The sequence below is a fragment of the Halichoerus grypus genome, chromosome 13, assembly GCF_964656455.1.
Source record: "Halichoerus grypus chromosome 13, mHalGry1.hap1.1, whole genome shotgun sequence".
Classification (NCBI taxonomy): domain Eukaryota; kingdom Metazoa; phylum Chordata; class Mammalia; order Carnivora; family Phocidae; genus Halichoerus; species Halichoerus grypus.
The window spans coordinates 9,153,855-9,178,385 of NC_135724.1; positions in this window are offsets into that span (position 1 = coordinate 9,153,855).

Genomic DNA, 24,531 nt, shown 5'->3' on the forward strand with positions numbered 1-24,531 from the left:
CTCACATGTATATTTTCAATTTGGTTTTATTATTAACCTCAGTAAGGCTAGTTACATGCAGATCATGCTTTCCAGAAGTTGTAGCCAAATATTCCCCTAATTTCTTCAATAGTAGTGATCTAGGAAGACCTGCCAATTGTGCTAAAAAGAGAGAAGAGGGGAGATTAGCTGATAGCCTGTCAAGAAATGCTGGTCAGAAAAATATCCTCAAAGACAAATATTTTGTTAAAAGTTGGAAAAAGTTGGGACGCCTGGGTGGCTCAGTTGGTTAAGCATCTGCCTTCAGCTCAGGTCATGATTTCAGGGTCCTGGGATCAGGCTCCTTGCTCAGTGGGGGGCCTGCTTCTTCCTCTGCCTGCCACTCCCCCTGCTTGTGCTCACTCTCTCTCTCTCTGACAAATAAATAAATAAAATCTTAAAAATATAAAAATAAATAAAAGTTGGGAAATTTTAAAATACAATTTAAATTCTTTTCTAGACCCCAAAACATTGCTGTCTAACTATATATTTGCCAGTTCTTCCTTTGCCATGATATTTTCACCATAATCTAAATGTGTTGTAAGATGTTTTTCAAAAAATTTTCTGAGGTGCATTGTCTCTGGAGACACGAATTTACAAAGACGACCATTTTGTTTATGTAATTTCTGTAGAAACACTTTGCAAAAGCTCTTTCTATAACCAAGGAAAGAATTTTAAATGAACAAGGAAAGCTGCCTGGACCTCAGATTCTTTGTCACAACTGACTTAACTTACATATTTTGCTCACTAATAGGAATGCCACTCAAGTCATTATTCAAAGGGTATTTTCCTGGGGCGCCTGGGTGGCCCAGTCAGTTAAGCTTCCAACTCTTGATTTCAGTTCAGGTCATGGTCTCAGAGTAGTGAGATTGAGGGTCCTGAGATCAAGCTCCAAGTCATGGAACCCCGTGTCTGGCTCCCAGCTCAGCAGGGAGTCTGCCTGAGATTTTCTCCCTCTCCTTCTGCCCTTCCCCACCCGCCCCTGCCGCCAACATGCGCACATTCTCGCTCTCAAAATAAATGAATAAATAAATCTTTAAAAAAGAGGATATTTTTCTATAGTACATATAATTTTAACATGCATGGGTATTTTTGTTTGAAAGATTATTTACAGAAATTTGTAAGGATGTAGAAGGGGACTGTCAATCAATCATATTGGTTACAATGAGAAGTTAATAACTTAATAGAAAGAAAAAGACAGTAAATGGAGACAAATACATTCCTCACATATGCTAACAGGCATACTTCAACATAGACACATATGTATCCACAGAGCACATATAACACTCACTTATAAACATCCATCTCAATGCATACATGCTCTTCCTAACATACACACATACATACACACACAACTCCCAAACCTTGTGTACACACAATACCTCATATTTACGTACATACTATTCTAAATCCCAGCATACATGCAGATAGTACACCCATTCCATACATATAAACACATAGACCACAGCCAATATTAGCATATAACTATTATTCACAATCTTAACATATATACTTCTTAACACATACATATCAATATTCAAATGCATCAGCATACTTCCTCTCTCCTCTCCCCTACCTTCTTTGAAATTAAACTTTTCCTCCACATTTCCTGCACTATTCCCCACCCCCACCACTCTTCTATACTCTCCTATATCTTCTCCCCAACATCAATTACCCATATGCATCCTGTCCTATTATTCACATGCAAGTATAACTGAATATATACACATAACATTTAGTGAATGACTGATATCCCTACCAACTTCAAGGGTATCCCTTCAAGAGCATTATAGTATATATCAGCATATTCTCATAAGCTAATGATCCAGAAAGATTAAATCACATTCATTCTACTTTATTTTAGAAGGTAAGAGAATATTTAGCATGTTTCAAGAAGAATCCCATTAAATCTATGGCATAACAAAACACTGTAATGTTTAAAACTCTATGGGGAAAATTTTAATGATCCAGAAAGGCATATGTCTTAAGATTTGCCTTTTGTTGATGTATTATTTCTTGGATAATCATAGATCCTTACCTGCCACTCTAATAATCACACCATTTATATCTCAACCCCTACCTCTCATCACAGGGTGACCATATAATGTGAACATTTTTTAGTTCAAAAGGGGATACTATTTATAACTTTGCCTTAACAACAGACATAACTCAGGACACTTTAGGGAAAACTGTGGTCACTCTTCTTATACACAAAGTATAGATACTCACTTCATTACTTTCCATTCACTGATGAGCCCACTCAAAACCAGTCTTGCCCTTTTTACTCTATGAAAATTACATGTGGGATGCTAACTAAAGGTCTTAATGTGGCAAATATCCAATGAACATATTGCTCAACTTCTTGACCTCACAGTTGAATACTTTATCCATGAAATACTCTTTTCCCTTGGCTTCATGACACCATGCTTTCCTGCCTTTCTGCTTCCTTTCTGGATCATTTTGTCCAGGCTCTTTCCTTTCTACTTTATTGATATGTACTAGAGTATTCTCGGACTTTGTTCTTAGACTACATTTTTGTTTTCTCTGTGTGTTTGTTCCCCTGGTTACCTCATCCACTTTTTAGAGTTAAATATGACCCCTCCACTGCCAATGACCACCAAATTTATGTCTCTATCTCAGAAAGTTACTGAGGTGCAGCTATGTATATCCACCCTCATTTGGATGTCTTGTGGGCATCTCAAGTATAAAGTGGCAACACTGAACTCTACTTTCTTTCCCCACACCTCACCTCCAACCCTTCTCTTTCCCCAATGTTTTCCATTTCAAAAACATCACCTGGATGCACCCATACCAAAAGCATCCCATAAATCTTTTTTCCCTATATGTCATCTCTCATAAATCCTTCTCATTTTATGACAATAATGTCTCTTGAACACATTCCTTTTTCTCCATCTTCATAGACACTCCACCTGTCTGAGCTGTGATGGTCTCTGCTGCAAATAACTAAATGAAACTCTTTTATCCATTTCTATCCTTCTCCACCTCCTAGTAATTAGTGATGTTGCCCCTCAAGTAGTTGTCATGTCTTTGCCAAAGGAAGAAGCCTGTATGGAAGTACAGGTAGACCATGAAGGGATATAGATCATATAGAAATGATCTATATGTAGGGGGATAATAAAGCTCTAGGGGCATTGTCATAGGAAAGGATCAAGGACACAAGTACAGGAATACACCTAGAATAGAAGAACATTTTTTTTTTCATTTGACACTGCAGGAAAGGATATAATTTTGAGGACAGATAATTATAGCTTTATAGATAAGTGAAGAGTGGGGGTAATGAAATGGTTTTTACTCTTGACAACTTCATTTTATTCTCTTGGAATTTGGAAGCAATATCATCAGTTGATGGAGTGTGTGGGTTATGGGTTGTTAGAGCAAAATTTCTTAGAAAAATTGATCTTGAGCACATGTCAAAGTATATTAACTTGTTAATGAAGGAACTCACAAGAAGATAATAACGTGTCAGGTCAAAGAAGTATTGGGGAGAAGGATTTTATATATCATAAATGAGAAAATGTTTATATAAATAGCTAGGTTGCTAAGGGCAGATGCTCGTTTACTTCCTGTGGTTATAAATCTGTTATAGCTGGAAAATTACCTTACTTTATCAGTTGGCATGGGTTAAACTTGGGAGTTCAGCAATTAGAGCCAAGTTCCCAGTGTTGCCAGGCATGAATCATTATTCAAAAATAACAAGTCATATAACCAAGAAGCAGACAATATGCAATTGACCTGTGACTGTTAATCAGACACATTAAGTTAGAAGTTTCTATTCCCTTTCAAGGATATATTTAGCACAGGAATACCAAATGGCAGCCATCACTAAATTTCTCCAGCATACATCCAAAAATATTAATGACACCATTTGCTTATTTTTCAGGTTATAACAATTTTTTTTTTTTTTATCTCAGTCCCCTCTTTGGAGCTAGACAACCATAGATATATCTTGACCATGAATATAAAAGTTCTCATTACAATTTTGTGTTAAAGCCCTTAAAGAAATTTCCTGCCTATTAATCCCACTCTGAAATTTTTGAATGCAATGGAAAGTTAAAACATGCTCACCTAATACAATATGATTACAATTATGATTACCAGTAACATCGTTACAAATTTGTTATTATTCCTTTAGCTCAATGTATAATATTGAGGAGTGGATTTCCAGTTAAAGTGCAAACATTTAATATGAGACTGAAAGAGAGGAGAAAGATACAGAAAAGGGGCTTTATAGGCAATAGAATGGAGGGGAGAAATCCCTCAAAAGTCACTTCTCAGCCTCATTTTTTTTTCATTGAGTTTGGAGACAATAGCAGGAGCTGACGGGATTTGGGACTTGTGCTATAACGGCATTAAAGAGAATAAGAATTAACTTGTCCTCAAGAAATATTATTCTTTTTCCTATTCTTACTTGACAATAGTATTTTCCCATTGGGTGCCTGCTGATCATATATTTCTGGTCCTAATTATTTAACAAAGATTTATTTATTTATTTTAGAGAGAGCAGGAAGGGGCAGAGAGAAAGGGATAGTCTTAAGCAGACTCCACACTCAGCGCGGAGCTGATGCGGGGCTCGATCTCATGACCCCGGGATCAGGACCTGAGCTAAAACCAAGAGCTGATGCTTGCTGACTGTGCCACCCAGGTGCCTCTCTATTCCTAATATTTTTATCTGTACTACAGGAGCAGATAGATACAGGGGAAGTTCGACCAGGTTTCCTTTTGCATATAGCAGACTTCACCAGGAAGAGACTCAGAGATTCCCACTAAAGCTAATGCTCATTCCCACAAACCTTGGATAGGCCTGAATTGGTCAAGATGAGATAGGTCATGCACTAATAAGAGAAGGCCCCTAAATCTCAATGGCTTTGACAGACAAACATTTGTTTCTTGCTTACGCGGTGTGTCCTCTACGGTTTCAATGTCATCCTCTATTGTCATCCTGCAGGATCCGGGGTGCTATTACTATTTTCAGTTTCATAGGGTTACAGACTTTTAATCCAATTTTTTATCTCTTTGTCAGTATGATGTTTTCAAGATTCTAATAGGCTTCTTAACTATTTGAATGTGACTTTCTGTCAATAGTCACATTTCAGATGTACTTTTTCGTGCTCTCTTTCTTTGTGCATCAGTCATGTTCTCCAGGGAAACAGAAACAGTGAGAGATTTATAGAATTGGTTCATGAAATCTTGGGGCAGCTGGCAAGTCTGAAATCTGCGGAGTAGATCGGCAGTCTGGAAATTCTGGGGAGAGCTGACTGTAGGTTGTGTCTGAACTCAGGCATGATTTCTATGGTGTAGTATTGAGGTAGAATTGTTTCTTTTTTGGGAAGCCTGCTTTTGCCTTTAAGGCCTTCAAGTGATTGGATGAGGCCCATCCTGGAGATTAATCTTATTTGGCTCAAAGTTTACTAATTTAAATTTTAATCACATTTTAAAAAAATGCCTTCACAGAAACATCTAAACTGGTGTTTGACCAATCAACAGAGGACTACAGCCTCACCAAGTTGACACTTAAAATTAACTGTCGCACTTTGCTTCTCTGCTCTATGTTTCTCTGAACTTATTTGTGGCTACATTGGCATTGTGGAGGTGTCACTCCTTTATTCCTTTATCGTTGATCCATTTTGTTCAATTGAAAGGATTTACTGGGCACCACTTAAATCCAGTGCAAAATTTTTACCATGAGGGTGAAAGTAATATTGAAATAATCCTGTAGGGTTTTAATGTACTTTGCTATTCGATTTTTATTTCTACTCTTTGGAGGTGAGAAGCAGTTACCTCCTCCAAATACTCAACTCTATAAATTTACGATTTTTTCTTTATCTCCTATCATTTTTGCTTACAAATCAGACAATTCATTTCTATGTTAATATCTTTTTTCCTACCACCTTGCCAAATAGAGCCCAGGCTAATAATTTACTGTTATCAGGAACACAAAATTATTATATACATGGTATGCCTTTGACAAGTTTTTCCATATTGTATACGTAGATGACTGTTACTCTAACCACTCCAGTAACTGTATCTTTGTTGCCTCTGCCGTTTCTAATATGTATTAACTTTCTGTTGTTGTATTAGTACCCACTTCCTGTACCGATTCTTGTATCAGCCAGAATAGGGTAGGTTTTGCCACATGATATACATGATACAGCTGGATCTTTACTATCACTATCTAGAACACTGCTTGTGTATATGGCAGAAGAATAACACTTTGGAGAAAGCATATACCAACAACTGTATGCTCTGGCTCAGAAATGACAGCCATAATTTCTGTTATCCACTCATTGGACAGAACTAATCACTTGTTCTCTCTCAACCACAGTGGTCCTAAGATGTACAATGCTTTTCCATACCCAGAATGCAGAAAGCCAGAAATGTTTAGTGAACAGTAGTGATCAACACTGCAAGTCCTATCATCCCTATCTACACTCATGCACATTGTAAATTCCTAAGGGAAATTACACTTCAAAGAATGATTTTCTTCTTTTAACATAATTATTTGGTAAATGTTATGTACAGAATTGTGTCTTTCTCCCCCACCCCAGATTTATAAGTTGAAGCCTTAACCCTCAATGGGACTGTATTTGGACACGAGACCTTTTAAGACATACTTAAGAATAAATGAGGTCATAGAAGTGGGGTCCTAATTCAATAGGACTAGTGTCCTTATAAGAAGAGGAAGATACACCAAGAGTGTGAGCACACAGAGAAAAAGTCTATGTGAGGAGACAGAGAGAGGGTGGAAGTCTATAAGCAAAAGAGAGAGGCCTTAGGAAACCCAAGCCTACTGGCAACTTGACCTTGGACTTCCAGCCTCCAGAAGTGTGAGAAAATAGATTTCTGTTGTTTAAGCCACCAGTCTGTAGTGTTTTGCTATAGCAGCCCAAGTTGACTAATATCGTAAACATGGTCATTTTAATAAATAATTTGGTAACTATATTTAAAATTAACTCTCTCCCTCTCTCTCTTTCTCATAGGCTTTCCAGAGGTGTTTGTTGTTTTATAGTTTTTTCTAGGGAAATCTGTAATTGAATTTGAAATATCAGCCTCATTTGCATTGTGTAATTGAATTGCCCAAAGGACTGCAGCAAAAATTATCTGGCAGTATTTGTGTGAATTGGGTGGGATCATGAAATCAATGTAACATAATGTACCTTTCAATAGTTACAGAAATTCTCTACTTTAAAATCTTATTTTTATAAAGAGACTTAGCAAGATATGTACACTTATATCCACTGAACTGAGATGTAGTGAAAGAAATGTGTTGACATATGTTTCTTAAACCCATATATATTTAAAAACACATTAGGGATTACATTGTTAAATATATGAATTTATGTTGCCACTGATTTTTGAGGTTTTAGAATACCAAAAATATTTTTTATAAATTCATTTTTGTTTTTTGAGTAAATTCAATGTGTTCTATTATGTAAAAGGATATTTTCAACACAGCATAGTGGATGTGAAACATTTTCTATTTCAGCATTATATTTAAAATTTTTTCTCATTACAAACTTTTTTAAAGTCAGTGTCATGAGATGAAACAATGTAATGACTGCATTTTCCATAGGAATTTTTCTTCCAAAAATATCTTTTTATATCTGTTATATGTTATACATTTGACTCATTTAAATACATTAATTACAGGCTTTGCTTTTATACTATACATTTATTTTCAATTGTCAAGAATTTGGACTCTTTAAATGAACCCTCAGGAGAATGCTTTCTTTTGTACTTTCCTTATCTACAACTACTTCAGAGTAATAGACATTGGGGAAGGTATGTGCTATGGTGAGCGCTGTGAATTGTGTAAGACTGATGAATCACAGACCTGTACCTCTGAAACAAATAATACATTATATGTTAAAAAAAAAAAAGAAGAAGAAGAAGAAGATAGTAGGAAGGGAAAAATGAAGGGGGGGAGTGGAAATCAGAGGGGGAGACGAACCATGAGAGACTATGGACTTTGAGAAACAAACTGAGGGTTCTAGAGGGGAGGGGGTGGGGCGATGGGTTAGCCTGGTGATGGGTATTAAAGAGGGCATGTATTGAATGGAGCACTGGGTGTTATACACAATGAATCATGGAACACTACATGAAAAACTAATGATATAAAGTATGGTGATTAACATAACATAAAAAAAAAGAGATAAACCCAAAAAAAATAATAATAATGTGATAAGAACACATGAATAGACAAGCAAATCAATTGATTAAATGGAAAGTACAGAAATAGACTCAAATACATATGGAAATTTAGCATATAATAAAGGTGTTGTTTTGAATTAAAAAAAGAAGTAATATTTTTAATTCTGATAAAGCAACTAACATTTACTGAGCACTTTCTATAAGCTAGACCTTATGCTAAGTACTTTATATTGTTACACTTAATCTTATCAAAAACTATATAATTTAGATATTATTACTAACATTATATAAGAGAAAATGGAAACTAGCAGAATTAATGTGAATTTTCTGAGATTACACATCTAGTAAGTGGAGTCCAGATTGGGACTGAAACAGGCCATTTCATGATCCTTGTTAAGAATTATGCATTTGTCCTCCAGTGTAGTATGCCCACATAGCCCCAGGGAGTTTGCTTCAATGTCCATTCCCAGACTCTATCCATGGAGATTCTGATTCAGAAGGTTTTGACTCATGGACTACCATCCTGGGAACTACAGTTTAACAACTACCATGAAATGGTATGTGGCTTTCCAAAATGGTGAGCTTTTACTTCCAACCAACTGAAGTTTAAAAATTCTGTACACTTACACTGTGATAGATTGAATAATGGCCCCCAAAGATGTCTACATCCTAATCTCTGGACCCTGTGAATGTTATTTTATTTGGCAAATACTTTGAACATGTGGTGAAGTTAAGGATCTTGAAATGGGGATATTATCCTGAGTTTTCTGGCTAAGCCCTAAATGCAACCATAGTGTCCTCATAAGAGGGAGGCCGAGGGAGATTTCAGATGGAAGAGAAGGTAATGTGATCACAGAGACTGAGATTGGAGCGATGAAGCCATAAACCAAGGAAGGCTGGGAGCCACTGGAGCTGTGAGAGAATACATTTCTATTGTCTTAAGCCACCAAGTTTGTGGTAATTTGTTACAGCAGCTCTAGGATTCCAATATACAAACCACATGATGACTTCATATGTTTGCTTGTTGCTCTTGAAATTAATCAATATTTAACATGTGTTGAAGTTCACCGTTAGAATATTTGTGAAGAAAAGCTTTGCTTATCAAAATAGTATTCTAGATCCTGCGTTCTAGCTCACTGCATGTGGATGAGTTGTCAGATTTAGCAAAATGAAAAAAAGTACAGGTGGCTCAGTTATATTTGAATTTCAGAAAAACAACAAATAATTTTTAGTATAAATATGCTCCAGGCAATATAGAGTAAAAAAATTTTTGTTATTTATCTAAAATTTAAAATTAACTGGGTATTCAGTGTGTTGCTGGCATATGAAGGTAAGTTAGAAAAGGAGCAGGTGTTCTTGTCTTCTATCAGGGCTGATGTTCAGAGTGTAGGTCCATGCCACTGAGTTCATAGCCCAGGAGAAACCTCACCAGAGTAAACATTTTAGAAGGATGGAGCAGATAAGGTGTGATGAAATAAAATCTGTGTTTCTGGGCTCTCATGGAAAAAAAAATCCAGAGGGAAGAGATAAAGGCAGAGACCTGACCCAAGTTAGGTCAAGGCTGAGGCTGAGGTATTCCGAGCAACAAAACTACAGGGTGGACCCACATAGAACTCTTAGAGATGCAAAGAAAATGAAACTCTCTGTTATTATCAGCCTCCAGAGTACTAATTAATAAAAAGCAGCTACTTTCTTTAAGCTCAAGCCAGACACACACACACACACAAAACCTGACAGAAAAGCAGAATTTACTGCCCCGGCCCCACTTAGGGCCAAGGAGGAAAGTGAGTACCTAGTAGTTATGTTTAGATTTTGGCAGGCTGTATTTCACACCGAAGTTATTACTCAACACTCAACAAATTAGAATTGTTATTCAATCCCATCCATCACTGAAGAGAGTGATGTTTTCTTGTATGTGGTGGGAGTGCAACAGACCACATGTGTCTGGAATTTACTTGTGGAGTCATGATGTGAGATCTAAATGTCCTACAGACGTGAAACTGCAATCACACTGTGAAAAGTCAAATGCACTAGTGATTGTTTTAACTTTTTGGTGAGACCCAGCAATATTGTAACCTTGTTCTACTTTGAATTTCAGTGAGACATTTTGAAATGTTTTATTCTTTGTATTAATTTACTTAATTTGCATGTATCTTCAGCTAAAAAGTTGAAACAGTCTATGCACTGAGTTACAAAATATCTTGTATCTATTCAATCCTTTTGAAAGATTAGGACTTAATATCAAATCTGCCTATGCTCAAGGATCAATAGTAACATTGGTGCCCAAGAGCAGGAATGGTTAAAAAGATGGTTCTGAACAATACTCAGGGCTGCATTTGACTCACAGCAGTATTTACTCTCTCTTTGCTATTGTTTACTTTTATTGGGTTTTCATTGGATCCAGAGTGTTTTATGTTTAGTGATTCTTTGATGTTCCCTTGGAGAAAGGTTTATTTTTCTTTTTGAGAGGATAGTTGGATATTTGTTTTTGAATTGTTGTGCCCAAATGATGCTGGCAAGAGGGACACTTCTAGACGTGCCTGTTTGGAACAACTTCCCTGATACATGAGCAGATAGTCTATTAAAAAAAAAAAAAAAAGAGCAAAAGAGATGCTTCTAAACTCAAATTTGAAAATATTTTTGGCATCTTAACATGTAACAGGTACATTAAAGTTATTGAAGTGAAAGAAAAAATTAATTAGGTCTTATAAAGAAATAAAGGGAACTTAAAGTGAAAATACCAAGCTAAACATACAATCATTTAACAAAATTTTAATTATTCTGCTTAGTCCTTGAACTATAGTATAATTCATATACAGTAAAATGAACAAATCTTATGGGTATACGTTAGGGGGCATCTTTACAGATATATACAGATACACACACACGTATGCACACACACACGTATGCACACACACACACACATATGCACACACACACACGTATGCACACACACACACACATATATATATACACACATATATATATAAATATATATATACATATATAGAATTGTGTAAGCCCTTCTGAATAATACATTTTTTTTTTTAAAGTTTCTCTGGCAATCTCACACTATCCCATGTACTTAATTAAATTAGCCAAATTTATTCTCTATTACTAGTCTCTGCCTAAAGGAATGAGGGATCCTTAGAAGATTAGTAGATTGATATCTTAGGTCACAAAGCAAAACAAAACAAAATAAAATAAACTTCTCTGTTGGAGTAGGAAGAAAATGGTATGCTGTCAGAGGTGCTCCAAGATGGTGATAAAGTGTCAGGAGGTCTGCCTGAAGAGGGCTGTCTACATCCACATGGGAACAACTTCAGGACCAATAAGAAAATATTGATTACAACTCTTTGGAGCCACGTGAGCATGAAAATTCTTAGGTGTTGCTCAAAGTAATGTGCAAAGCCATATGCCTAATATGAATGAATGAAGATGTCCAAAGCTTCCAGAAAAGGGAGAATGTTTGGAGTCCATGGGACTGATTTGTTTAGCTGATGCTATGCCTTTCCCCTCTTGAGGAGTTCAAGCAGCTACTGTCCTAACACAGATGGGTCTTTATTCTGATCTCTGCCTGAAATGCAAAATACATGTGGAAAAGGAAATGCAGGATAGACTTGCTAAGCCAATGCTGCTGTCAGGTCACTGAATATGGGGACTGTAAAGCTTAGTTCCATTTAGGATTGTCATATTCCAGGGTGTCTGAGATGACTTGTGGTCCGCCTGCTGTATTTGTCAGGAGTGTCAGTAGTTGGCCCACATTAATTACCCAATGATAAGAGAATTAGCTAAATACAAACAAGGCAGGCGTTCTGGTACTCCGGCACAGTTATTTTAAAGGAAGCACTTTGGTCTGAGAATGTTTAGTGACACAAGGCCCTAGAAATCCTGCCTTGAGAAGGGCCCAGGTTCGGCTTCTCTTCCCTGTGGTGTTTCTGCAGATGGCTGCCATAACTGGGAATGGGGACACTAGGGGGAAACTGACCTTCTAGTGGGGAAAAAATGCTTTGTATGGACACCTTCATTACTTCTGTTTAATTGCCATCTTCCAATCAATCACATCCCACGTGCTTCAACAGTGTGGCAAGCAATGGTAATTTGAGGGAAGGTCTCTCCAGAGGAGAGATTTTTCTCACAGGTGACTTTCAATTGGAGGAGAGAAGAGGGACTGGAACTTAATAGATGGTTTCAACCATTTGAGGGGATCCGTCATTCTTTCAGCAAACAATAAATAACTAAAATCAATTTATTTTGCAATTGCTTTAGAATTACATTTTTCATTTATTCCATCAGAGACACAGTTCAATTAAAAATATGTTAGATATAAAGATGTGTGGCTCATATTCCGTCCTCTATAAAGATGTAAAATAATATATGGATGTCTGTATCACTATAGTCAGTGAGAAAGCGAGGTAAGTGACAGAAGCACATGCATACTTTATGCACATCAATCATATATTCATCTTCTTAGTACAACCTATGAGATATGTATTAATTACTGCAGTTTCATCGATTCTAAGACTTTGATTTTCACATTTTAATGTGAAACGTCTTTGCTATCTGAATTTGCTTTGCAATCATGATGTCTCATGATTTTTGTTAACTCTGGTGTGGATGTTATTACCTCTGCATCCGAGACTACCCAGAGTGCCGGTATAAGACTTCAGGTTCCACATCAGAAGTTTGAGGGGGAACTTAGGAAACAATAGTGGAGCCCTTTCTTAGGTCCCAGGAATCAAATGGTGATGGATATTGAATGAGAAACTTTAAACAACTTTCCTGGAACAGGAATCAAAAGCAGATTGGCTGTCTATAATATCTAAGCCAGCCCAGGAATTGAACAGAGATGACTTTCAGTTCTTTTACATACATATTATGTTAAGAAACACTGAATTACCAGCTTCTTTGATGACCATAGAACTCGACGGTGTGAAAGAAAACAGATGTGCATGAATTCTGAATCAAAAAGGGATTCAGAAAAGTCAGATGCTGCAAGTTTCACAGATACTTTGACAAATGTATCTATCTTAAATTTCCATTTTATTCATGCCTAAAAGTCATTTATGATAAAAGTTTACATCTAATCAGGTTTAAAAAGCTAGTCCAATTAATATAAAATTATTCTAAATGATAAAACATTAAGGCATATTTTAACTGGCAGCATCTTTGACTTGTTTAGCAGAACAAAATATAATGGCATGTAGCAATTATTGTCTGCAGTCTCGAGATGAGAATACTGGAACCTGGCGTAGCCTCATTTTGAACAAAACCACAGAGCTAGTAGTAAACAGTGGCATGGCCTTACTTTCAGATTCATCCAACACCTGACCATGAACTGTTTCACTCCACGTTGTGTCACTCCTACAAAGGAAGGGTTACAAGCCTTTGAAAGAGCGAGAATGTATATCTTATTAGAGAACAAAACATTCATGTTTTCCTTCCCGCTTAGCCTTAAATTAATCAAAAGTCCTCCTTTATAAGACTTTTCCTCTTTGCATCACCTAGCAGCAAGTATTTTGGCAATGGGAAGAAGACAGAAGAACCGGTTTCAGAATCAAAACAGTGAAAAGTCAAGAAGGCTTGAGCATATAATGCACAAAACAGAAGCTTCTGAGCAGAACCAAGACATTTGTGTTCCCATAAATGTTGTAGTATATTCAGGGACAATTATTGATGATGTTATCCTTGTTGGTGATAGATATGCAAATCTGAATAAAAACAGGTCAGGATAAAATTCATCAGTGACGGCTGGATCCAGATGTGTAGATGCCATCCTGGAACATGTTTCCTAGTACCTGCCTCTAAAAAAAGTGGTGTCCATCTATGGCTTGCCAGTTGAGGTCAGTGAAATGCAAATTCCCACTGCTGCAAGGAAGCATTGCAACTCTGGTTACACATCTCTACTGGGGATCAATTTTGCCCATTTCAACGTGACCTCATGAAATTTTACTGTTTAATAAATTAGAGTCCATATTCAAAGGTAAATTGATTATAACTTTTGATCTAAGTTCAATTCTCCAGTTACATATGCAAAAATTCGAAATATGATACACAGATAGGGATATTAATCATCTAACAATCAGATCAGACCTATATCAATTTGAATTACTAACATACAGAAGGGTATTTAGTCTCCATGATTAACAATTAAACAATTAAAAACTCTTCTCATAAGGGAGACTGCTTAGCTCTTACACTACATCCTTCAAAGTGATCTAAGAAAAATTTCTAATATCTCTATGTTCCACAAATATTAGTTAGTAACATTACTATTCTGTACTATTTAATAAACCTCATAAATAACTACATTTGCATAGGAAGAGGTAGTTTTCTTTCAGTCTATGATTATATTTTCCCTGTCTGTTTCACCTGCCAAAATTTATAAACAGATTAAAAATTAGAAGGATTCCTAGTCGGTGTTTCTGAGCCATCTCCACTGCACAGCCATGAATGAAAATTACCAATTTAAAACAAATAGGTAAAAACTCTGTTTTAAATTCGGTGTCATTCCACTTGATTTAAGCCCAGGCTGAACTGAATAGTTGAAAAAATTGCTTATCTATAAGAGCTACAGGACTATGATTAGTTATGATGAAGGAGGAAAGCTTAGATGGGACTCATCAGTACTTTCAAGTATAATGAGAAATTGTTGTATAGAGAATTCTAGTCCCCATTTCTTTTTGCAGAAAATCAACTAACTTTAGATTGCAATGTGATGGATTATGACCTGCAATTTGGGGAAAAATTTTCCAAGAGTCAAAAATGATAGCAGAATGGGTCTGATTGTATTTAATTTTATTCACCAGAATCTGGAAGCTTTAAGATAAATTATAACATTTTGTAGAGTTTTATGAGAAAGCACAGAGTACTGATGAACATGCTGCTAAAGTGAGATGTAAAGAAAAATAGGTTCTTCTCCAGGTCTGCATGTCCTTTGACCCCCAATTCTCCAAGATTAGAGGGTTACAATTTAGGATATTAAATTTTTTGTTTCCAGGATCTCCACCTAATGTCAAATACTTTTTCAGGGTTTTAAGTCTTTGCCAAAGTCTTATGGGTGAACATCTTAAAGTAGGACATATTTTCTTATTTCCGATTTTTCTCATTGTAGGCAAGGCTGCTAGGGAATAGGGCCCAGAGGAACAAGAGTAGAAATGCTACAAATGGGCCACTGGAACATACTATAGTAGTGGTCAATAAACATTTATTATTAAATGTGTGAAATAATAGTTATCAAAGGGGATGCTATGTATATGTGAATATATGTACATATATGCTATATTTAATATATAAGGTCTAATAAAAGGGAAAATATTCCTGTCAGAAGACACTTCATATTAGGCACTACTTAAGAATTTGTTGTCTGGATTTGGATAAACCTGGGTTTGAATTCTATTCTCCCTAATTTTTAGCTTCTCATTTATATGATACAGATAATAATACCTACCTGGTGATATTTTCTTGAGGGTAAATCAGTTATTTATTATGTATTTCATAAGGTTGCTGTATAGATTAGAAGGCATAATATTTATAAAATACTTAGTACCTATCTGACTCAGAGAAATTGCTCAATAAATATTGCTCTAATTGTTATTTACTTCAAAACTGCCAAGACTGATCCTTAGCAATATGAATGTTTGATGCAATGAGTAGAGATAAGTGGAGATGTACAAAGTCCCTGCTATACATCAGGGACTCTCAAGACAAAGCCACTTAGGAATGCAGAGAAAGGAGGTTGATTAAGAGAGTCAAGAAACATTTCTCAAGAATTAATGATATTCAAGAAAAATTTAAAGGGAATATAATAATTATTCAGATGAATGGTACAGGTAAGAGCATTCCATGAAGTAAGATTCATAGGTGTGAAAACACAGACGTATAAAGATTGAGGTACCTTTAGGGAGCTATAAATTATTCTGTGTGGAGGTAGCATTAGAAAGGGGATAGGGTGACTTATTAAGAGATCTGCAGACGTGGACAAGAGTCATGCCATGAAGGACTGTTCATAGAACAAATACAGTTGGGCTTGACCAGAAATAAAAGAAAGAAACTCTAAAATATTTTAAAGGAGAGATTGGTGTGATTGGATTTGGAACCATTCTAGAAGTAGTGAGAGTAATGAATTAAATATAACAGCACCAACCACAGGATAATCCATTAGTGATCAAAGGTCTGCCAGGTGTGGGTGTGTACTATAGTCTTTATGGAGCTAAAAAGGAAGCATACTATATAAAAGTATGTATGAGGTAAAACAGAGAGAAAGTAATAATAGAGGACATGAGGGAAATGAAAGACAAAGAGGCTTCTCACATGACTTTCAGATTTCTGGCTTTCATGGTTGAATTCTGCCTTTCACCAAGATAAAAATTACAATGGGTGGGATGAGTTTGAGAAGATAATCAGGATTTTAAGGAAGGAAAATATTTCTTTCCTAAAAAGTTGAAGACCTCCTCTTCTTTTCTTCTAGTTTTCCGATTCTTGACTACTAATAAGAATTTTTTAAGTGATTTATTATTATACCACTCATAAGCATATTGACTGGTAACTTAAAAAATGTGAACACAAAAGTTTGGTACTGCTACTAACTTTTAATGGCCTTGCTTTATTTATATTTATTCCCTCGCTGTATATTAAGATTTTCTTCTTTTCTACAAAAGGAAAGGTCATACTGAATATCTTCTTCAGTTCAACACTTGTCACATTACTAAGATTCTCACAGAAATTCCTTTTGGAAAATCTTAACAAGGAACAAATTATCTCAATGAAGACGTCAGCTCAAGAGCAACTTAGACAAATTGGGAAACTTAACCAACTCTTCTCACACTAAGTTACTTATATTAGAGCATAAAACACTTTAATGACTATCACTTGAAATTGTTAGACTACAATTTTTAGCTTCAAATTTATCAGTAGAAATAGGTCCATGAGTGCCATGTATACATGCTGATCAGTGAGTCCATATTGTGCAATGAAAGTTGAAGTTATCATCACGTCGCCAGGTTCTTATTTTATAACTGATGGATCTCACTAGGTGCCATAGACACAGGTACTGGAAACTTGTAGCTGCTGTAATTACAGAGACAGTTTAATATTGGCTAAAAAAGCTTCACATTGCCTCCATAGGAAAAGTGACTTCATGGACATTCAGTATGTTTTGAGAGCTTTTTAGCATTGTGAGTTACCTCAGACTTATACTCCCAGAGTGAGAATCAGCAAACTGCCCCTGTAAAGGGCAAGATAGTAAATATTTTCATCTTTGTAGACCAAATGATCCGTGTTTCAATTCTCGGCACTGCCATTTATTGCAAAAGTGGCCATACATAATATGTAAAGAAATAAGGGTGTTTGTGTTCCGGTAGAACTTTGTTTATACAGATAGGCAGTGGGCGGATTTGGCTCAAGCAACAGAGGTTGCCAACCCCTACCAGAGAGCCTAGTCAGTGGTCTGTAAGTGGGTGAAATGCCCTTGCAGGGCTTTGATTCAAACTGCACCACAAAGATTGCTTCCTTATCAGTCACCAGTAGTACAAGTTCCTTCCCTCATAAGAAATCAGAGTTAGTATAGCAGGGACAACTTTGATTGATTCTCAGGAGATAGACCTTGCAAATTAGTTGCTAAGCTAGAATCAGTTGAGTTGTCTCATTCAGTCCCTTTCTGTACACCCTCCCCGACCTCCACTCTCTCCCCCTGATACCAATTCTGTTCTATCATAATAGCCACTATACAGAACCTTTTCTTCCCTACAAGGAACTTTATGTTGTCTTCTAGCCACACTGATCTCCCTCCTCTTACAATACTGTGATTTCTCTTTTTTTACCTAGTTATTACATGTGACTTTTGTTATTAATTGGTCATTTCCAGTCTTGGTTTAATTGCTATTTTCTTAGAATCTTCTGTCTTTTTTCCACACTTTCCTGAACCTACTACAGAGACCACATGTTTAATGGAAGCAGAATATCTACGATACATGATAGACATAATTACATAGTTATGATCACACATTAACCTACACATTTGTATATGCAGAATGTACCAAATAAAAATTAATTTTAATTTTTTAGTCAAATCATATTTATAAGTTTAACTTTTTTTTTGTATAAGTTTAACTTTTATTATGAGGTATTTGTAGATTCACATACAGTTATAAGAAATAATACAGAGATTTGGTGCATTCTTTACCCAGTGTCTCCCAATGGGAGTATCTTGCCATCTGATAGCACGATGTTACAACCAAGACCCTGACACTGATACAGTAAAGACCAGAACATTTCCACTGTTACAAGGATTTCTCATGTTGCCCTTTTATAAAGTTACATCCACTCCCTCCCCTATCCTCCACCTTGTCCCTAAACCCTAGCAACCACTACTCTGTTCTCTAATTCTACAGATTTGTGACTGCAAGAGTGTTAGATAAATGAAATCATCCAATATGTAACCATTGGGAATAGCTTTTTTCCACTTAGCAAAATCTGGAAATTCATCCAAGTTTTTGCATGTGCCTATTGTATCCATTTTTTTTTTTTTCTTTTCTTTAGCTGAGTCATATTTTCTTAGAGTGTTAAGTTATTTGTAGTATTCCCTTATCTTTCCAATGGCTGCAGGGACTATGGGATGTATGCTATTTAATTCCTCATACTGGTGACTTATGTCTCCTCTCTTTTAATCTTGTCAGTCTTGCTAGAAGTTTGTAAGGTTTTTAAATTATTTCAAAGGATCAGCATTTTGTTGCATTGATTTTATCTATCATTTTCCTGTTTCAATTTCATTGATTTCTGCTTTTTATTAGTTTCTTGATTTTGGCTTTTACGTCTAGTTTCTTGAGATAGGAATTGGATTATTAATTTAAGAACTTTTCTCTTTTCTAATCTAATCCCTTACTGTTATAAATTCCTCTCTCAGCACATACATTTTACTGTGATGTTCTATCTATTTTGATATGTTGTGTTTGCACTTTGGTTCAGTTCTGTGTATTTTTAAAAATTTTCTCTAAGACTTCCTCTTTGACTTACAGATTATTTAGAAGTGGGTAGTACAATTTCCACATATTTAGAAAATTTCCTGTAGCTTTTCTGTTACTGATTTCTATTTTGCTCCCTTTATGGTCAGACAATATAATCTATATGATGTCAATTATTTTACTTGCTAAGATATGTTTTATGGTCTAGAATATGATCTATTTAGGTGAACTTTTTATAGATGCTTGAAACACTTGTATATTCTGCTATTGTTTACTGGTGTGTTCCAAAAATAATCAATTAGATCCTGTTGATTCATTTTGTTGTTCAGATCTTCTGTATACTTGTCTGAGAGTTTTATTAGTTTCTGAGAGAGGGGTGTTAAATAACCCATGTGTAGTTGTAGATTTGGTGATTTTTCCTTTCAGCTCCATCAGTTTTTACTTCAAGTATTTTGAGGTTGTTGTTCTGTGCATTTACAGTAATTATGTCTTCTGGTGATCGATCTTGCATTCTTGGATGTCCCTCCTTGTCTTAGATTGTTTTCTTTACCCTCAAGTCTACTTTCTTTGATATAAATTTGGTAACGTGTGCTTTTAAAAAAAATAATGTTTGCATGGTGTAACTTTTTTACCATCATTTTCCTCCAATCTACCTGTATAATTAAAGTTGCAATGAGTTTTGTGTAAATAACATATAATTGAGTCATAACTTTTTAATCTACTCTTCTAATCTCTGGCTTTCTTGGAATATTTACACAACTTACATTTAAGGTAATTGATATATTCAGGCTGAAATCTGCCAATTATTTGTTTTCTATTTGTTTTCTCTGCTTCTCATTCTTCTTCTTTTTCACTTTTCTCATATTTCTGTGGATCACTTGAACATTTTTTAAAGGATGTCATCCTATTTACGATAATTTTTAGTGTATTATTTTGTAAAATTTTTCTAGTCACTGGTCTGGATATTATGAACTGCAGTCTACATGTGACTTATTATAATCTATCTGTGTTATGTTTTATCAGTTTGAGTGATATGTGAAGGTGGAAAACTTAGTTAATTGGGTCCCTTTGCTATCCTTTCTTCTCAAATATTAATTGTCTTGAGTTTGAAGCGTTTACAACTTTTATTTTAAACATCACAAAGGATTTAGGAAACACACGAGGTCAAGTATGTCTTTTTTATTTATCCATATTTCTAATCTTTTCCATGTTCTTTCTTCCTTTCTGATATCCCAAGATCCCTTTTTTTATCTTCTCCATTTTATTTGAAACTTTCTGTTTTCATTCTAATTCTTTCTATTTTTTCTTTCTATTTGAGGCACCTGGGTTCCTTTCTTCTGTTAGCTGGGGGTGGGGATGGAGGAGAGGGTTGTAAGACACCCTGTCAGCATGTTGTTCCACCAGTCCTGGGATCTCCAACCCATGTGCCTTCCTTTTCCCACCCTTCAAGTTCTTTGGTTTTCTGGGGGTATAGTTGTGCTTAGTGGAGAGGAACAGGGAGACACTAGTCCATGATATCTTGTTCAGGTTGGAAGTCACATGAAATTAATATTAAGACTTTAAACCCATTTTTGAGGAATTTTAAAATGTTATTAAAATTACCATAGGATATAGGTATATGCATCCATTATTTTCTTAATATTTGAGTCCCAAAATTTATGAGATTGTATAGGGAAGAAACACTTATATTAAGAAAATATTTACTGATGAATAATACAGTTATAAAATGTTTCTCAGTTTCCTCTGTACTCCCGTCTGCCAGATAAGAATACTGTCAAGTCAAGCATTTGTATCTCTTGCTGTCATGAGGTCTTTTCTAAATCCAATTCACTTGATATGCGAGGCTAAGTTATTATGAAAAGAAAGCGCACTTGAGAAGCAAATCCTGAAATCAAGGGAGGTCATAGTGAAAAACTGTTTGCATTACAAGCAATGTCCGTGGTGTTGCAAGATCTGACAGAGTTGCACCAAATAACATGCAAAGGAAATAAATCTACAAGATAATACAACTAAGATAAACATATTAAAGGAAATATTGGATCATTGAAGTTTAAAGCTGAAGTCCTTCTGAAAATGAAGTTTTCAAATACTTTTGCAAAAATTATACTTTTTAGTATTATGTCATGACACCTAAACATGAAGTGGAGAATTATGAATTATGCTTATACAATTTTATTAGAAACTTTAGACTGACTTCTTCATTCTAATATTTAGCATAGAGTCCCTAACTTAACTTTTGTGAACAATAAAAAATAAACACTGTATTAAGTTAGGATTGGCTAGACTATGGCGTAGTAACAAATACATTTTTAAATCTCAATGGCTTAACACAATAAACATGTACTTCTCATTCAAGATTCAGTCTGATGGGGCCAGGACCCCTGCCTCTCGTAGTTTGATCTTTAGCAGCACATGTTTCCAGGATTGCCTTGGCAAAGGGCTGTCACTTCACAGGAATAGCTTATGGACCAGGCCTCTGTCCTTACATGCCTTTGGTCTACAAGGCATTGACTTATTCCCAGTCACAGGACCCCAACCTGAGTGTAGAAGGCTGAAAAAAAAAAAGTTTTCTTTTGGCTTTGCATGTATAAACACATAGAACTTTTTCTGTCACCACTATTTCTTTTTACAAGATATAATGGAAAGCAAGCTTTTTCACTATTAATCTGATCTTCTAGATGCAGTTTTAATTTCATATTTGGAAAGATTTACATGCCAATTTTTCTGCGATAATTAATAAAAGTCCCCTGTGTACGAGTCTTTTTCCTTTGAAAAACCAAAACAAAACAAACCTCTATTTAAATAGTGCTTATTAGGGATGCCTGGGTGGCTCAGTCGTTAAGCGTCTACCTTCGGCTCAGGTCATGGTCCCAGGGTCCTGGGATCGAGCCCCTCATTGGGCTCTGCTCAGCAGGAAGCCTGCTTCTCCCTCTTCCACTCCCCCTGCTTGTGTTCCCTCTCTCGCTATGTCTTTCTCTGTCAAATAAATAAATAAAATCTTTAAAAAAAATAGTGCTTGTTCTGCAAGATTTCATAAACACTAAGTTTCAACCAGCAATGTCAATTTAATATGCTGGGAAAATTTAGCTAAGTTAATTAACATTATATTAAGCCACTTCAGAAAGGTAACATAGAAATAGGCTATTCTTAAGGCAAGATACAGTTTCCGTTTAGAGACAATCGTATCAGAATCCTTCACTAAAATGTAAAAACTGACTCAGCATAAAAAAAAAGTATCTGCTATCAATTGCATTGCCAGCTACACAGACCACTTTTTTTTTTTTTTTTTTTGGTCAGTTCCCAGGAAATTAATGAACAGATTTGATTCTGCTTAGCTTGGAGAACTGATAAAATCTCACTCCAAGGTAATGTGAAGAGAGATATAACCTTTGATTTTCTATTCTTTCAAGAATAATTAAAAGACTTAATTTAAAAAATCCCTATACCATTCAAAGTTCTTTTCTACTTCAAATTATAATAATGCTGATTTATCAGATAAATCCAACTATCTATACTCTAGGCTATAATAATCTTTTCTCTGTATTCTGACTTTGTAAAAGGTTGAATTTTTTTTTTTTGTAAAGTGATTTTTCTTACTTCTATTTTAACTTGTAGTCTAATTCATGAAACTGATGAGATTGCGCTTTTTTCTCCCGATGGAGGAGAAAATTACATAGAACTGTATATCCTGACACTATACATACAGTGCAAATTAGGAATAACTAATTTTCCAGAACTAATGTATTTAATTGTGTTATTTTAAAATTTATTGCTAAGAATATACACATGGGGCCAATTAATTTGACCAGGAAGGGAAGTGTCAAAAAAATGTGGAGAAATTGTAAAATTGTTACCAGTTTTTGAAAAATGAATATGAGAACGCTAAGTAATTAAGAATGAAAGACAACATTTCCCTATAAAGGCATCAAGGATATAAACTGTGTCTAATCTGTTGTTAGAATATGGGACATATGACTGATGTACACGGAGATCAAACTGGAAAACCAATACTCCAGAAACTTCTCAATATACTTAAAATGTTACTTGGATCCTTTCTTAGTGAATAGTTACACTTATGCAATCTAAAAGATCCAATGATAAATCAGTTTCCTAGAAATGAATGAGAACATATCAGGCATTTCTGTTCTTTATTTTGATTCAGTGACTTTTGCACCATCATTTAGTTGCTATGACAAAGTTCGACATCTGTTTTTAAGGTAATTTCCAAATTGAATGTCAGAAGTCTCTCTGCTTTAGTCATGTCAATGCTTAGAATATTGCAGAAAGGCACTAGAATGTGAAATGTATGTTGGTGTGTCAAGATGAAGTCAATATGATAAGTAAACCACATGGAATCTAGTGACACCAGCACCCCACTGTCAGCATGCTGGTATTGGTTAGATCACTGATGAAGAGTCGACAGACACCTTGCAGGGATTTATCATTCAAGGAGGTATCAAATGTTAAGGTTCTAAATGAAGGCATTAACAGTAAACACTGGATAATAGCCTATTCTAAAATCATTGCAAGAGATCTGCATATATTATTCATTTATTCATTCATCCACCTATTTCCTCATTCATCCATCAGTTCACTCATCTTCACACACACACACACACACACACACACACAATCAAGTATGTTCAAGGCATTATGACAGGTAAAGATGATTATGATGAACTGGCCCTCAAGGAACTGATAATCTATTACTGGGAGAGAAATGTAAGTACATTGCACAATTCTTATGGAAAGAAAAAAAAAGATCTCTGGGAGAAAACAGAGAAGGATTAATTTAAATTAGATCTTAAGGAATAAGGGAAATGTTGACAGAGATGTTGAAAATGTATCCTAGGCAGTAGTGAAAGAAAGTAAACGGGAAATTCCTAAGGGGCTGTAGGCTGCAGTAGGTGATCAGGGGTAGGCTAGGCTGCATGGTAGTGTTCTCACTGTCATCGAAGTCACAAAGTAGAAAAAGTTATGTTGGGTGTCTGAGGTTTTCTGTGTTACCAAAATATTATAAATTTAGAAAGAATCAAAGAGATTTCAGATCCAAGAAATATTTTTATGTTGCATTATTAACATTATTTTTATGTTGCATTGCATGTTATTATTAATAATAATATTTTTATGTTGCATTCTGTTATGACTAAAATATACATACATATTATCTGTGAAAGGATGCAAACATTTTGTAATTTGAATTTTTTCTAATTTGTTCCCAGAAACTATTTGCTTTCCATGTGCTGGGATTCACCTAGTATTTATCAATTTACTTTAATTTTGTGAGCCTGATTTCACTACCTTGATTTCCATTAAATGTGTGAAGGTGATGTGTAACTTAAATCTTTTCTATTCACAGAAGCTTTGAAAACATTTGATTTTG